This window comes from Pinus tabuliformis, chromosome 3_2 (assembly GCF_031772625.1).
Source record: "Pinus tabuliformis cultivar Carrire ecotype Pingquan chromosome 3_2, CPIR1, whole genome shotgun sequence".
Classification (NCBI taxonomy): Eukaryota; Viridiplantae; Streptophyta; class Pinopsida; order Pinales; family Pinaceae; genus Pinus; species Pinus tabuliformis.
In genome coordinates this window covers 79,296,567-79,313,603 of record NC_142302.1, presented here as the reverse complement: position 1 = coordinate 79,313,603, position 17,037 = coordinate 79,296,567, and the positions used below count along the sequence as shown (strand labels likewise).

The 17,037-nt window shown below is 40.3% G+C and overlaps 1 pseudogene; it reads left to right on the top strand.

Moving 5' to 3' along the window:
- Window positions 1-4,546: 4,546 nt before the first annotated feature.
- Window positions 4,547-5,232, top strand: LOC149179943 (leucine-rich repeat receptor-like serine/threonine-protein kinase BAM1 pseudogene; annotated as a pseudogene).
- Window positions 5,233-17,037: the final 11,805 nt, after the last annotated feature.

Here is a 17,037-nt window from a genome sequence, read left to right as displayed (position 1 = left end):
TCTGTCCTATATAGTCACAGTGGTCTCCCCATAATGTTACATCAATGCTAAAACCCGACTTGTCCTTTAGTATGAGTGTTTTCCTTAATGTTTCACTTCCATCTTTTCGTCGAATTGTTGATGCAGGTGACGTGGAGGTAACAACACCAATGACATCCACATTTGTATTTGGAGTTGCACTTTTTACTTCAGCAATAGTCTTGAAGTGAAAGCTCTGGTAAGGAAACGTTGGATCATCTGTAGGACATGGATTGATAGTGGAAGCAGCAAACAAGTAAATCTCCCATTTGTTCTTGAGGTGGTTGTAGTTTGGATTTGCTTCTCTCATTGTGCCATTTGAGACAATGTATAGTTGCCCAACCTGAATTAGATTGTAAAGAGATTCGGCCAGTTCAGCAAATGCAGAAAGGTGGATCTCTTCCTTATCACGGTTGATAAGGTCAAATCCAAAAACTTTTCCTGAGCCTCACACATTGTTGTATGCCTTCAATGATGTCTTCGCAGATGCCCTACCTTGGATTGACCAATATTTTCGGTAAGGGTTGAGCGCCGTGAATGGAATTGTTGTAGTTGTTGCCGTAGTTGGTGGAGTAACTACAGAGGGCAAGGTATCTTCAGCTGACAAAGAGCTAAATTGGGCTGAACCCGCCTGTGCATGTTGCAGCATCGATGTGTCCTTCATCAACGCGGCTGAGCGCTTCACAACTTCAAGCTCAACGACTCGGATGGACCTTATGTAAAAAAGTAAGAAATGAATTAATAAAGATTCCATTTTCCTTCTTTTGATGCAAAAAACGTTTAGGCAGGAAAAAGTAAAAGAGGGTGATTTCAAATGGTGGGCCTTACGAGGAGTTTTGGAGCACTGTGCAAGCTGCTTTTTTAAGCAGAATTATTGAGCCAATTTGGATGTCTCCAGAGACAACTTGTGGGCCATATGCGGATGGTAGCAAAGTCTTATGTTGATGTGTTCCATCAGATAGAGTAATGTGGAAGTGCGAGGATGTTGTTTTCAATGAGGTAACGGAACCAACATCGATTATCTGAAGTAGTGGTTGAATCTCAGTGCAACCATTCAGCAATAGAGGAATGGCATTCGGTGTCAAGGTTGTCTCCATAATAGAACAAGAGGTTTCTTTTTCCCGTGATAGGAGTACCTGCAATTCATCAATTTCACCACAATACAAAATTCTAGTCAAAGAAGATGTGACATGAATGCGGAATCTAATCTAACAAGGCTAACTGTTGATGGTGAAACAATAATAAGGGCACAACCTACACGGGGAGGAGAATAACCTCTCATATTAACCACCCAAGGTAGTCCACGTTAACAAAATGCTTGTTATTTGATTCAGGGACAAGCTACATATTGTTCAAATTCAGAAGCACCTCAAGCGGCTCAAAGATGCTTATAGTCTTATAGTACCGTCAAAACATCAATGAAATAGGAACATTTCCCAGCCAATCCTAATACTGATCCTACACATTAAGAGATGTGGTTCAATCGAGGCATTTGCCATGTATTTCGCTCACTTAATTTACCCTTTGCAGACCCTTCTAAAAGGCTGACTGGACTCCATATGGCTTTGTAATAATTTATGATATATTAAGTATTCTGTGAACAAGGCACAATTTTTTTTTCTTTAATATGCTATATTCGGGTGTACTCACTGTGCTTGTGCATTTCTGCACATTTTAGGGATGTTGAATAGCAGCCATTGCATATAGTGAACACGCTATTCAAACACCATGTATAGCTATTGAATCTGAAAGTTCACACATTCCTTCAGTCCAGGCATGTAGAAGAACTATCTGGGGCCAAGCTCATGTTTGTAATAAGAGCTATCTGGGTCCTCCCTCTTGTCAGAAATAGGACCCTGAAAACAGCGGCCAGACCATAACAACAATCAGATTCCATCAGTCACACAACAGTGGCCAGATTGTGGACTATCATGGGCAGTTTCTATTTATTTGCAACCTGACCAACCCATCTAAATGCAGCGATCCGGAAAAGAGGAGTAATTCAATTCCCATTTTCTTTTTGTACAAAGTTAAAAAGAGGGAAATGGAGTATGATGTGAAAGGGGAAAGAATGTGGGCAGTTTCAATATAATTTTAGCCTTACCAACCCATGTAATTTCATGACCTGAAAGGAAGGGCTTTGAATGACCTCACCTCCTACCTATCCTTAGGTGTGGACAATCAAAATTTGCTCTAAAAATGTGTGCTCACACCATGTTTTGTCTACTGGTATTGTTAGTATGTCAGTTTCTTACACACCACACATGCATAATTCAGAGTAGAATGACATATGTTGAAGAGAAATAGGGAGGAGCCTCAGCCCAATAAATAGATAGATCATGAGAACTTGCCCCTACTACAGACTGTGTTCTCCTTGGAAACCAGCAGATGTTGATGTTGGAGACATGTTCACCACAGAGGAAATTAGGGGTGAGTGCTTAACAATAGGGCTGACACAACAGGTGTTACAGTCCCTGCCTTCCAAATTTCAGAGGTAAACTCTGTATGTTGACACTTTACCATATTCACTTTAGGGAGGCTGGCATCATATACCTATTTTGAACCCAATCATGAACTCCATGGGTAGCAGTCATACGCCAATGGTGTTGCACATGGCTTACCCAACATGGGATAATATTGGCATTTGCATGGGATGAGTTGACCTAGTAATAAATTTAGGTACAATTCGGTAGCAATGATGAGTTAAACGTTAATTATGTACATGTTAGTAATGCAGTGGAGTTGATCCTAGCTAGGCAACCATCATCATTATACCTGTTCTAGCTGTGTGTGTATGTATATATAAAGCTGGTTGGGTGAAGCTACATATTTATTAGAATCCATTTTGTTTCCACAAGGTTCTGCTATATACCTGCATGCTGGAAACCATGGCTGAAGTAATGTTGGGCTGCATTTTTATGACTAATTATGCACACACTTACCATTCTATGAACATTGCATGATGTCTGAATTGGATATTAAAAGCACATGATTCTAGGCAGTAATGAAGCACGGATTGTCTTGACTCTACCAGTTGTGGAAGCCAAGGTTACAACTCATTTGGTGGTGGTTATTGCTGAGGTGACAACCCTTAACAGGGACATTGATTGTTTAAAAGAAGCCACCTGCGTGTAGATTTATAAAAAAGGGTGACTGACACACATGTTGTGACAGCTATGATGGAGAGATGGTGCAGGGTCTTATGTTGAAGGGTATGGTGATACTTAACTCCTCGCAAGTGTAATACACCCTAGAAAGGAGCGAAGCGCGTGAGGTTGGCAAAAGAAAGGACTTATTTCTTTTTTAGGCATTCCTTCCTTGAATAAGGAGAATCTGGTTTATGGTCACCAAAGGCTGGCAACGATAAAGGACCATATTTGCATTTCCTGCAACTAACAACCATCATCATTTGTTCCATGATCTAACATGCCCGAGGATTGCTAGGAAGGTGTGACTATTCGTTTATACCTGTTCTAGCTGTCTGTGTATGTATACATAAAGTTGGTTGGGTGAAGCTACATATTTATTGGAATCCAGTTTGTTTCCACAAGGTTCTGTTATATGGCTGCATGCTGCAGATGCAGAGCTTGACTTTTGTGGATTTCTAATCAGGCAAACCAGCTGAAAATGACTGACTGTAATTTTGTTTTGAATGATGAATAGAATTCCCACTGCTTATTTACTATAAAGAAAAAAAACAAGGCATAACTTCAAATATCCAAAACAGAAATTCCCAAGGAAGTCTCGAAAACAAATTTTAAAAACTTCAAAAGCAAAATAAAGCAGCTAAAGCCAGACACAGATACGTGAAAGACGACATGACCTAAAATGACAGAAACACGAGGATACAAATTTTCTGGATTACAAAACAGGCCATGAAATTTCTGAGTAGCGCAAAATAGAAATAAATAAATCTGAAAAAACCACTTACAGTTTGCAACAAAAGCAATATGGAGAATAGAGACTCTAAATGAGAACATTCACATTGTGTTACAAGATATGGTAAAACATTTCTGAATCGAAGCCTTAAATAGAATTCCCTGGAATGCCATTTTTCAAGCAATAAAAAGAAAAGGGAGACAACAGATTATTGATATATGCCAAAATCCTATCTCATATATGCCAACAATTAAGGGCATCACTTAGCAGCCACAAAGTTGAAAGTGTTTATAAGGGATAACACCAAAACTGTCAACATCGCTAGTACCAGAGTGGGAACCCTGGATTGTGTGGGCTGTATCTGGGACCTTGCACAGTTCAGCCCAATTCGCCGCATGCTCATGTTAAGGGTTCTTTGATTTCTTCCACTGTAAAGCTGGTTCTGGTCATAGGTTTGCTATTATGCTCACTGGTTTTTGCCTCTGCTGCCATCATCAAAGCTAGGGCTTTGAAGAAAAGCAATGCTTCAAGATCCTGGAAGCTAACAACATTCCAGAGGTTGGACTTCACCTGTGAAGATGTCTTCGAGTGTTTGAAAGAGGAAAATATTATTGGAAAGGGAGGAGCAGGGGTTGTGTACAAGGGTTAGATGCGGAGCGGTGAGGAATTTGCAGTGAAGAGGTTGCTTGGGATTGGAAGAGGGTCTTCTCACGACCATGGTTTTGCTGTAGAGATTCAGACTTTGGGCAAGATTCAACATCGCCATATAGTGAGACTGTTGGGGTTTTTCTCAAATCAAGAAATCAATCTGCTTGTTTACGAGTACATGCCAAACGGAAGCCTGGGAGAGTTACTGCATGGGAAGAAAGGTGGGCATTTACAATGGGCTACCAGATACAAGATTGCTATTGAGGGAGCTATAGGGCTCTGCTATTTACACCATGATTGTAGCCCGATTATAATACACCATGATGTAAAGTCCAACAACATTCTCTTGGATTCCAATTTTGAGGCCCATGTAGCCGATTTCGGCCTTGCAAAGTTTTTGCAGGATTCTAGGGCTTTGGAATGTATGTCTTCCATTGCAAGTTCCTATGGTTTCATTGCTCCAGGTAAACAATCAAGCTTATCTCCTTGCCTTTAATATTATTTCAATGTGAAATTTCCATGCCCTCTGTTTCTCTGAAGAGAATCAATTAGATGAAGGTTGCTGATGGATCGAATGCTTATATGTAAGTTCTCATACAGTATTTTTCTTGTGTTATTTTTTCAGAATATGCATACACGCTGAAAGTGGATGAAAAGAGAGACGATGACCTGACCTGGAAGAAATGATGTTGTGCAGATGTTTTCTAAACAACAGCTCCGGCTCACGATTTCCAGCTCCGAGACCCGTTCGTGAGATTGTCAAACCAGGCTCCTCTGTCAGTTTGAACAGTGCTATACTCTGTGAGATTGATCAAAGAAGGCTGTCGGTAGTTTGATCCAAGAAGGCTCCCGGTCATGGAAGCATGGAAACCACATAACAGTTGATTGTGCATCGTAGAACAGCTGTGCACCGCAAAACAGGGACCACATAACTGGGTAGTTGCCAAACCGACAGAAGGTACCATAACACAATGCGCCATTACTACTGGAGCTTAAGAATGCATAAGCTGCGGAAGAGAACTGCACGAATTTAACCGCAGAACTGCCTTCATGAATATCCATGAATACACGACGCCGCTCCCTCGCAGAACTGCGCGATTATGCCCGCTCTATTCCGACGCCACGTGTCAGCACGAGATTGCAGAACTCCCGGTTGTGCCACTCTATTCCGATGCCACGTGTCAGCATGAGGAACAAAGGGACGACGAAAGTCCCTTTCAAAGGAAGGCCTATCGGCCTAATTTGTGCTTTAGTTGTTATTTATATAAAGTATATAATAATTATCATAGATATATTTTAAATAGAGATTTAATATGAGTTTATTGGGATTTAAATTTTTCATGTTCAAATTATATAGTTATTTAATTTTTTTTTTTAGATTTTTTAAAAATTTTAATATGAGTCATGAAGGATCCAATATCTTCGTGTGTAAATTGTATAGTTATTTTTTTTTTAAATTGGCTGATATAAGCAAAATTTCAATTTTAACTTTGATGACGGACACATCATAATGGGTTGTAGAATGAGCCTCTCAGCTCAATAATAATTATAAATATTATTGTTATTGTGTTAAATTTTAACCTAAATCAGATATTGTAGTGGTTGTAAATGAGTATTAGTTTAATAAGAAAGAAAAACTATAATATTTATAAAAAAAAATGATTAAAATTACTCTTGAGTAGTATTATGTGGTAATAATAATAATAAGTCAAAATTAACAGTGAGTATTATTAAAAATTAATAATTTTGTATGTCGTGGTCTCTTTGTTATATGTTTTGGAGGGTTTTTTTGGGCATTTTTTCAGATATAATTTGCATAGAATCCGGTAGGTATTTATTGGAATCACAAGTTCACAAGTTTGAGTTGTGAACTCTCCACAATCTGAGTGCTCTAGAGTTTCTCAGGGCATTGAATCCATATATGTAATCAAAAACTCATTTTAAACAACAAAGATCAAGATTTTGACAAAAAAAAATCACCTAATTCCCACCAAAAGCATCTAAACATATAATAGTCACACAACACCATTTTTATAACTTAATCTAAAGAAAATAAATGGGCCACAAGCTAATCATAAATAAAAAAAATTAATAAAATGGTTTAAATGAAAAGAAAATTAATAAACAATTGTTGGTCAAAATTAGCCATGGGTATTGGGGGAGGCAAGAGCACAAGGGGTCGTCTTCCCTGATGAAGAAATAGAGATGCAATTGGTATAGGGCTTAGGAAGGTCAACCAATAATCAAGCAAAATTTTTAACATTATGACAAGGCTTAGGGATGGAAATATCAAGGTGGATTTGACATTTGGTAGTCTATGGTGACTCCATAATTGTCATTCAACAAATTCATAAAATAAAAAAGATACCAGAAAATGACCTCCCTCTCATGATTCTAAAACCAGTGTTCAAATCCAGAAACCTGAAAGCGTGGAATTTTACCATATCAAAAGACAAAATAACCAAGTGGCAAACTCATTGGCAAATCAAGGAGTTGCCCTTGAACAAGGTTTGATCATCCAAGACCAAGGAGCTCCAACTTTAACATTCATACCACGAACAAAATATTAAAAGAACTTTGGATTTTCATACCCCGGATCCTTAAAATATGGAGTCTAATTAATAATGAAGGAAGGCACGTCAGGCCATTTAATGGCCACTGTAATAAAAAAAATCTCAATGATTTGTTTATGGTGATCCTCGTCGAAGGTGAATGCCACTAGCGGATCTAATAGTTAGACATCTAAGGCGAGAACCACCATGCTCCTCGATAGGTGGTAGATGTTCCTCAATGTATTAGTATGTAGGCATACAGATGAGCATGGTTGCATCCCACTGGTTCAAAGGTTGTAAATTCACATGAGTTTTGCAACAAAGAGGATGATTTAGTCATGGTGTATCTCTTCAAGTGTTTGCAGAGACAGGACTCATATATTGAATGTTTACAGGGACCTGTCGGATGGAGTGACGATGGATTGAGTGTCTATAAATGGAGACTCCTAAAGGTGTGTTACTCATCGAATTGCAATTTCATTGAGGTTCTCTGTAGATTAATGGAGTGATTAACTAGCCCAAAGAGAGTTGATGAGATGCAATCACAATTGGTAACAAGCATGGCCTATCTATCTTCACTCATCTCCAATTAAGGAGAATTGGTGGTCTTTGAGGCGAGAGCTCACTTTGCTCTAGTGAGTATGAAGCTTGAAATGTTGTAGGCTAACGTTGATCAATTGCAGGTTGTGGTGGACAATTTAATTATCAAAATGGAAAGTATCAAATTGATTGTTGTATCAGTGACCCTTGGAATTCTCAAAGAAGTCTTTGGGCTAACGACCAACCCACCAAGCAAAGTGAGGGTTCGACAAGAGAATGCGAGACTTATGGAGCGATCCATGAATGATGCCTCTCCCCCACAAGTAGAAATGTCTAGGTTGAACATGTTGGAAACTCTGAAGCTGAAAATAATCGCTATGGTTAGTTTTGTCTAGGCGTTTGATTATATGTTTTGCAATTATATAGTGTATTTAGGATTATTTTGGAGACTCAATAAAATAAGTGTAGTAAGAGTCATAGTTGGTAGATGGCAAGGTAGGAAAGGGTGTCTTGTTTTGCAATTTTAGAACATATAAGCTTAAGAACCTACTATGAATGTAAAGGTGTTGGCCTACCAACCAGTTGATTTAATATAAAATTGTCGTTCCTTAAAAAATAAATTAGCCATTAGTATTATTAAAAGATTTATTTTTTTATAAGTTAATATAAGAAAAAGGTAAAAGGAGGATTTGCACCTTCATCAAGCCTATGAACTGGATATGTTTGGTCTAGAGATGTTTTTTGATAGGTTCTCTGCATGCAAGCATTATCTCATCGACATTGGTAAGTTTCAGCGAAGTCTTGACAGGCGAGATGTTTTGAAAAGAGTTATGCCATACACCCACACAGATCTGGAGAACAATATTCCCAAAAGGAAAGTTTGGTGGCCAATTGGAGAAGTTTGAAATCTCAAGAAGTATTTTTTAGTTGGGATCATTACGGAAGGTGCAGACCAATGGTTTTATGTCTCTATTTTTTTTTATTGTAAGTTGTCGGTGCATTGGCGATCTATGCCACAAACTCACAAGGGACTTACTCGCAGTTCCTCGTACCCTTTGTCCCTCATGGCGAGTGATAAGATGATCGGTCTCGGTTTGGAGCCTGTGTGTGAGGGTTCTCATTCAGTTCTAGAAGCAGGGGACCTTTTTCAATTTTTTGTGAAAACCACAGAGGGGATATCGATCCTCATTGAGGTTCGGTCTGTAAATCTGGTACCTGATTTGAAGCAAAAAATCCAACAGAGACTGGGTATCCCAAATGAGTTCCAAAATCTGATTTATGCAAGTAGATCTTTGTAAGATGACCTTATGTTGCAGGACTATGGTATTAAATGAAAATCCTCTATCATAATTAAGTTGTGGCTACAGGGATGTTTTCTTGGTCCCAGCAACCCAAAAAGGACTAGTTTCGTTTAAGGATGTAGTGCATAAAAAGGGTGAGTCACAAAACAAAGTTGATCCAAATATCAATACCCTTGGACCTTACATTGTACAACAATTAAATAGGCTCCGGAAATGGCAGTAAACATCCCACAAGTTACAAAATGGTTCTCTACCCTCCAATCCTAAGTAGTCATTTGTAGATTCAATGATTTTTTTGCCAAAACCAGAGGATCTACATCATTGGGTATGCACACTTGCACCTCAATTTGTGAACTCCATTTGTGCTCTAGGGGATTTTTTTTGTTCATTTTTCTACTAAGAAGGATGTGCAGTATGCCCTAAATGAGGGTCTATGGTTTTGGGGCAACACGGGTCTTTTTATAACCCCATGGTTTCTTGGGTTTGATGCCAACATGATGGTGATCTCCAAAATGTTGGTTTGGGTCAAATTACACAACCTTCCTCTCCCCTTTTGGCACCATCAAGTTCTAGAAGGAATAGGAAACTCCTTAGGGAAGTTTGTAAAGGCAGAAATAGATAAAACCTCAAAGGGAATTTTACCTTGGTTAGGATCTATGTGGAAGTAGACCTTAGCAAGGGTTTACCAGATCAAATCCACTTGGTTCATGACAGTCCTTAGTGGACCCAACATTTAGATTTTGAAAATACAACTTTTCGATGTCGTACATGTCTTCAAATTGGAAATCTACAAAATGTGTGTCCACAAGCAAAGAAAGACCCAAAAAGAAAAAAGAAACAACCCCAAAAACCAAGGGGTTGGCAGTTTCAGGAGCATATCATCTCTAATGAAGATGATGGTTGATCAATGGACAATCCTATGGATGCTCATAATCCACAAGGAGCGCTTGTGGATGGAGGGGTTGAGCAGAAGGGATCAATGCCTTAAAGCTCATAAATGACAGAAGCAGAAACATCTATATTTCCAGCACAACATATCGAAGCGCCTCCTTCGAAAAAGAGATGGGAGGTGTTAAGAGACCCCATGCATTTGAGAGTTTAGACTAAAAAAAAGAGGCATCTTCAAAGACAATAGAGAATCAAATAGAAAGTATGGAATATAATCAATTGGCAATTGTAAATGCCACTCCCAATCAACGAGTTTGGCAAAAAGTAGAGAAAAATAAAGGTAGGAAATGGTACTTAAGTGTCCTTACACTTAGTCCCAAATGTAATTTTTTTATATAGCTATTTTTTTTTCTTTCGGTCTTTGTATGCCCCTAATAATAATAAATAAATAATATAATATTAAAATATAAGTAAATAAATAGTAAATAATAAAGAAAATATAACAATAGTAAATAAATAATAAATAATGAAGAGAATATAATAAGAAAGAGTTAAATTAAGAGAAATATTTTTTTTCCAAAGAAAAAAACTAACTTTTTATAATCATAATAAAAAGTTACATATACATGCTGCAACTTCCTTTTGTTGTATGATAGAGCATCATAATACCTGCTGGAAGGCTATTCTACCTTCCTTTAATTGAGTGTTATGGGTCATTCTGAGCGTAAGCAGAGCCTCCTCTAGAGAGGAAAACAGCTCCCTTCCTCAGCGTTATCAAAAAGAGTCAACAGTTTAATGTTTATGGTAACAAAAACATTTACTGGCATCTTTCCCCGGGTTTCCTCTATCGAGGAAAACAACCCAAGACGAAAAAGAATGCACAACACTATCATAAAAGACTAGAACAGATTTCAATAAGCAGACTTTCCAGCTATAAACAAAAAGAACCTAGAATGACCAGCTCTACTATGTGCATAAGCATGCAAACTACACATAAGGAGGCTGGTCCGAGAGGTGAGTGCCTCCATTGTTTTCCTCCACTATTCTCCAGCTACCCATATCTTGTTGTAGACCTTCTTTAGGAATCTTGTCTGCAGCGTCGTTGCGTTCCCTGTAGATGTGATGAATAGAGAAGGCATTAAAAGATAGTTTTAAATGCTGAATATCTTCTAATAAAGGATACAATATGTAATTTTGACATCTGCTTTGATCATTTGCCCATTTGATAACATTTGATGAATCCCCAAAAATCTGAACTGTGAAGATGTTCCTGTGAATCAGCCAACATAGGAGAAGCTTAAGAGCATATAATTCTGCATAGTTATTCGAGCCACTGCCTAATCCTACAGAAGCTTTTAGAGAATGTCTTTCGGTTATATGGATGATTAGACCTGCTCCAGCTTTGTTATTTTGAGAGGCTCCATCAAAGTAAGCCCATGGCACTCCTTCCTTGATTTGTTCTTCTCTAATCTGCCTGGGCATCCTTTCTTCCTCTGAATCTGGTATATTTGAGTAAATTGAATTACTCTGAATGGCAATTGATTCCACCAAAGTTTCCTTGTCCTGAAAGATGACTCTGTTTCTTGCAATCCAAATGCCCCAACAGATAATAGGCGACAGATTTCTTAATTTCCAAGTTTGATTTGAGTGCCACCATTTGTGCCAAGCTGCAGATATATTATCCCCTTCCCAGGCTATCGGTAAATGAATTACCTTCTCAACCTCCCTCCATACTTTGTTAACTACAGGACAACCAATAAAAAGGTGCGTTATGGTTTCAGAGTCATTTTTGCACATAGCGCATCTTCCTGGCCCTGATTTAAATCTGGATTGCAGAATGTCCCATGTAGGGACTTTCCCTTTTAAGATACACCAGAAGAATAGTTTTGCTTTGGTAGGGCACTTTAACTTCCATATTGACTTTGCCCACCATTCGGGATCACCCCAGCCTTTTTTTGTCATGAGGAACTTGTATCCAAATTTTGGAGAGTAGATTCCAGAATCAGCGTGAGCCCATACCAGCTGGTCTGGTTTGTCTTTAAACCTTACATTTGATCTGGAGAGTTCTTGAATGTAAACCTTCCAATTATTCCACCAATGGGGATGAAGGTCCAATTCCTCTCCTGATTTCCAAGCTTGTCCCCATATGGTTGAGTGACCGATTTTTTCTGCCTGATTTAGGAAAAGGATTCCTTTGGACTCGAGATGCCTAATCAGGCCCGGAGGCAGTGCAAAGTTCTCATTACACCCCACCCAGGGATCCCTTCCAATTCGAATATTTTCACCATTTCCAACCTGCCAGGACAATCCTTGTTCAATAATGTTGAAGGCATCTATGGTTGCCCTCCAGACTATCGACACATTTCCTCCTTTTTTTCTGGGTTCCTTATCCAATTCTCAAGAGGAGTGGGGTCAATGTATTTCCGTTTCACCACTTTCGTCCAGAGGTTATCCATGTTGATAATTCTCCACCCTGATTTTGCTGCCAGGGAGGATCCAAAACCTTTGATGTCTTTTATTCCCCACCCTCCCCATTCTTTTGGTCTTGCCACTTTTTCCCAGGCAATCCAGGGGAGCACTAAGTCTTCCTTTGCTCCAGCCCATAGAAATCTGCTACACATTCTTCTTATCTTTTCCAAAATGTCTTTGGGAACCCAGGTCAGCGCAACCCAATACACTGGGATTGTTAGAAGGACTGATTTAATTAGAGTTAGCCTTCCTGCTCTGGAAAGCCACTTAAAGCTCTAATGAGAAATTATGGCCTCAATCTTTGCTACCAACCAATTCCAGTCCTATTTCCTATAATTGTCTGGTTTCATCCAAAACCCCAGATATTTGAAAGGGTCCCCAAGCTTATAAACATCAAAGGGAAGAACTGAGGTAATTTGGCTTTCCTCCTGTCTATTAAAACCTTCCAGAATGAGCTGCGATTTTCTATAATTTACTTGCATCCCAGTTGCTTTCATGAAGAGCTCAAGAATCTTCTTAATCTCTTTTATTTCTGACTGGTTCCCATTACTGAAGAGTAAAATATCGTCAACAAAAAGAAGATGCGTGATGTATAAATTGACTGCAACCTCCAGACCTTTAATTAATCCTTCCCTTTTGGCTTTTAGGATCAGCTGGCTCAGTCCTTCTGCTACCAGAAGGAAAAGCAGTGGAGACAAGGGGCAGCCTTGTCTAAGTCCTCTTTGCCCTTTGAAGAACGGAGAGGCAGCTCCGTTTATAAGAACCGCATAACTGACACTGTTGATACATCCCATAATCCAATTGATAAATTCAATTTTAAAACCCAGGTGTGTTAACAGCATTCGGAGGTAGGTCCAACTGATTCTGTCGTAGGCTTTTGACAGGTCGATTTTTACCACTGCCCCATTCCTTTTCATCAATTTCACACTATGAATTGTCTCTTGAGCCACCCCTATGGCTTCATGAATTTGGCGCCCTTCCAGAAAACCAAACTGTTCGTTTGAGATGCATCTGGACAGGATTGGCTTTAAACGGACAACAATCACTTTTGCTATAATTTTATAGATGTTGTTGCATAACGAAATGGGCCTGAAATCTTCAAACGATTCAGGGTTTTCTTTCTTAGGAATAAGGGCTATAAAGGTTGAGTTAAAAGGCGCATAAACCATACCTTTTCTTCTGGATTCCTCAACCACCTCTGTTAATTCTGAGCCAATCTGGTCAAAGAAATGCTGGAACAATTCTATAGGCCACCCGTCAGGCCCAGGACTTTTATCTTTGGCCATAGTTTTTATGATACTCTCCACTTCTTCAGATGTGACTTCACCTTGCAAGCCCTCAGCTTCATCCTCCTCCACATAACGAGGAAAACATTGGGCTGTTTTGATAACCTCTGCTAATGTAATCTCTCCTTGCTCAGAGAATAAATTTTGAAAATGGTTCCTCCCCATGAACGAGAGAGATTCAAAAGTATTGGCTTCTCTACCATCCTCGTCCTTTAACTTCCATATGGTATTCATTATCTTCCTCCCTTTTGCGTAATTGTGAAAAATTTTTGTATTTTCATCTCCAGCTGATAGCCAAATTTCCCTGCTTTTCATCCTCCATTCCTCTTCTCTGCTTTTCTAAAAACAGTATTCTATCCTTCGACTCCTGAGATTCGTAACCATTCGATTCAGGATTTTCCAATTCCCCAAGCTCCAGATTGATATTGTTTAAGACTTCATTTTGTTTCTGCTTCCTCTTTTTTGCCCAATCCATCGTGGCCTTTTTCAGCCTTTTCAAATTTTCCATGAAAAGGAAACTCTTATCTTCCATGGCGTCCCTACTCGGGTGTTGCCAAGTTTCGATGAAGAGGTTTCTGAAGGATTCCTCCTGCATCCATGAGGCGTTGAATTTGAAGGGTGTTGCCGGCTTAAGTGGAGGCTTAGACAGCTCGAGCAGGACTGGGAAATGATCCGAGTTTCCCCCCTCTCCTACCCACTGTTTGAAAACCGGGATTCTGGAGGCTAGATCTTCACTCAGAAGAAACCTGTCAAGTCTTTTTGCTATTCTGGCTTCACCTGTTCTACGATTTCTCCATGTAGGTTTCAGTTTTAGCATGTTTGCATCGATCAGATTATGCGTAGACAAAGCATTCAAGAAGAAATCTGATAGAGGGTCTTCTCTGGCTGAAGGACCCCAAGCCTCGGCATTCCCAATGGAGAAATTAAGGTCTCCTCCTAACACCAGATTCTGATTTCTCATCACTGCTTTAGCCAGGAGGTTGTTCCAAAAAGAGACTCTCTCCTGGCATGGCCCGTATATATTTAAGATTAACAGAGGGATGTCAAATTCAGGTGTCACGGCTTCCATCCCCAGAACATTATTCATCCCCCATGTATTGATGAGTTTCATTCTTCCTTCCCTGAAGCCTATAGCCAAGCCTCCCGAGTGACCATTGGAGTCCAGTGCTTGAAAATGCCACCCCGGGAGAGTGGAGCACAGAGATGACACCACTTCTGAGCTTATGCCTAAGGTCTCTTGCAGCATGATTACTTCTGGATTATAACGCTGTACCAACTCCTTCAGAGCCAGTTTTTTGGGTTTACTGGCTAAACCCCTACAATTCCATGAAAGAACAATCATTTTGACCCATCTCCACAGGGTTTCACCGCTCTAAGCACCCCAGGAATCGACAGTTGTTTACCATCCGCCACGTCAAATTTTGCTTTTACCTGCGCCTTAGACAAGAAAGACTTCCGTCCCCTCGACTTCTTCATAGAGATCTGAGGCACCTCCATACCTAAACCTCCGATTGGGTCTCCAGAAGCTGGTCTTTTGTCAAGGGATCGCAGGTTATAATGGCATACAGGTTTGGAAGGAGAGATTTTTATATCGCCGGTATCATATGGAGCCTCTTCACAGTTCAGATTGATCTTGGGTATAGATGCAATGATGTTTTCAACCCGCGAGTGTTCAACAGATGAAAGACTATGCGAATTTGAATTTAAGCATGCATCTTTTTCTTCAAAAAGAGGAGGTATAGAAAGAAAACAAGAGTCCAGTGTACCCATCGTGACTTCATGAATGCCTTCAGATACTTCTTTTGTGACTTCCGGTGCTCCATTCCCTGATCCAATAGGAGATCCTTCTCCAAAATCCGGTCGCAGGGCCTGAATTGCCTGCATCGGATCCTTCTTCTTCTCGTTTCTATCCACTTCCATAGCATCCTCCACTTGGACTGCCTCATTTCTGGGGTCAATCTCCTTTCCTGTTGATACCACCTCTGTTTCGGTTTTCTTTTGCCTCCTCCTACAGCGGAAACCAAGAGGGAAATCCCTTGCAAGATGTCCATACTCATGGCATCTGTGACACCTAAAAGGTAGGTGTTCGTAGTCCAATGGCTGATCGAAAATGAGGTCTTTGTACTGAATTTTTATATTTTCTGCTAGGCCTTCTCCTGGGTTAAGATTGACCAATATCCGGGCCATGGCTTTATTCCTTGTTTCTATGAAAGACATATCCGTTTCCAGATAAGTGCCCAACGTGTTACCAATGGACCTGAAAACTGATTCTACCCATAGAAAGGGAGGTAGACCAGGGGCGCGGACCCATACCGGGAAAGAATCTACCTTTTCGCGCTGTGCATCGAACAGAGGCATCCATCGCCTGAAAAGAACGGGATGGTTCCCAAACGCCCAATTCTTTGCCATCACCCAGTCCGCCATTTCCTTCTTTTCGAACTGAATCATAAACCATCCTTTTGCTAGAACTGAGACTTTGTAGGATTTTTCTGGGGCCGCCTGCCATTGCTGATCTGCCCAATTTTGTATGAATTTGGCTGAATATTTTTCCCCTGGGCTCGTCCTACCAATGTGCATTCCGCCACCTCCAGAGCTTCCTCTATTTGGACGTCCACTCCCAGCACAAGATTTGCTTCTGTCTTTTTCTTGATTAATTTCTGTTTCTTCCTCTTCTCCCCAACCTGCCTATTGCCTGTACCCTCTTCCCTTCCTTGAGCGACAGCCTCCCCATCTGCCGCTTCTGTTTGCTGCGAGAAATCTTTTTTGCCTACTGGTGCTATTCCTGATGGTATCTCTGAATCAATAATTCCTTCAAAACCCCTGGCCCCTGCTCCTTTGTCCACTCCCTTTTCTAAACCCTCCTCTTCTGGCTGGATTCCTGCTTTACCTCCCAAGCCATCCTTCCTACGACCCTCATCCGCTTCAGATCCCACTATCTCTGGCTCAGATATCACGCTAGGGTTTACCAAAACCCTTGATATAGATGATCTCGTTACAGCCGGTGATTTTCCTTCTTTGACCAGCCCTAGATCCGATTTGAGCCCATCAATCGGGCTATTCCAATACCAGTTTTTTGGGCCGTGACCGAAGACCACATCTTCAAGACCTCCAGAATAATGATGAGCAGGAAAGAGGGGTTTTGGATTACTTACTTGGGAGAAGCTGAGTGCTTCCGCCTGAGGGAAACCCTTCTTCTGAGCATTCGGTTCTTGGAGATTGAGTTGAACAGGGGCCTCCTGATTTCCCTACCCTACCAGCCCCAAACTGTCTTCCAGAAATTCGATCGAGGTCCTTTTGTTCCATGGCTCTTGCAGATCTGGACTCGGCTTCGAATTCCCATGGTAACCGCTTGACCCGAAAAATTGTTCAATGTTTTGAGCCGTTAGGTCTTTTCCCCACACCGACAGTATATCTTCTGGTTCTGGTTCGAGCTCGACGGCCTCATTAGGGTTGACC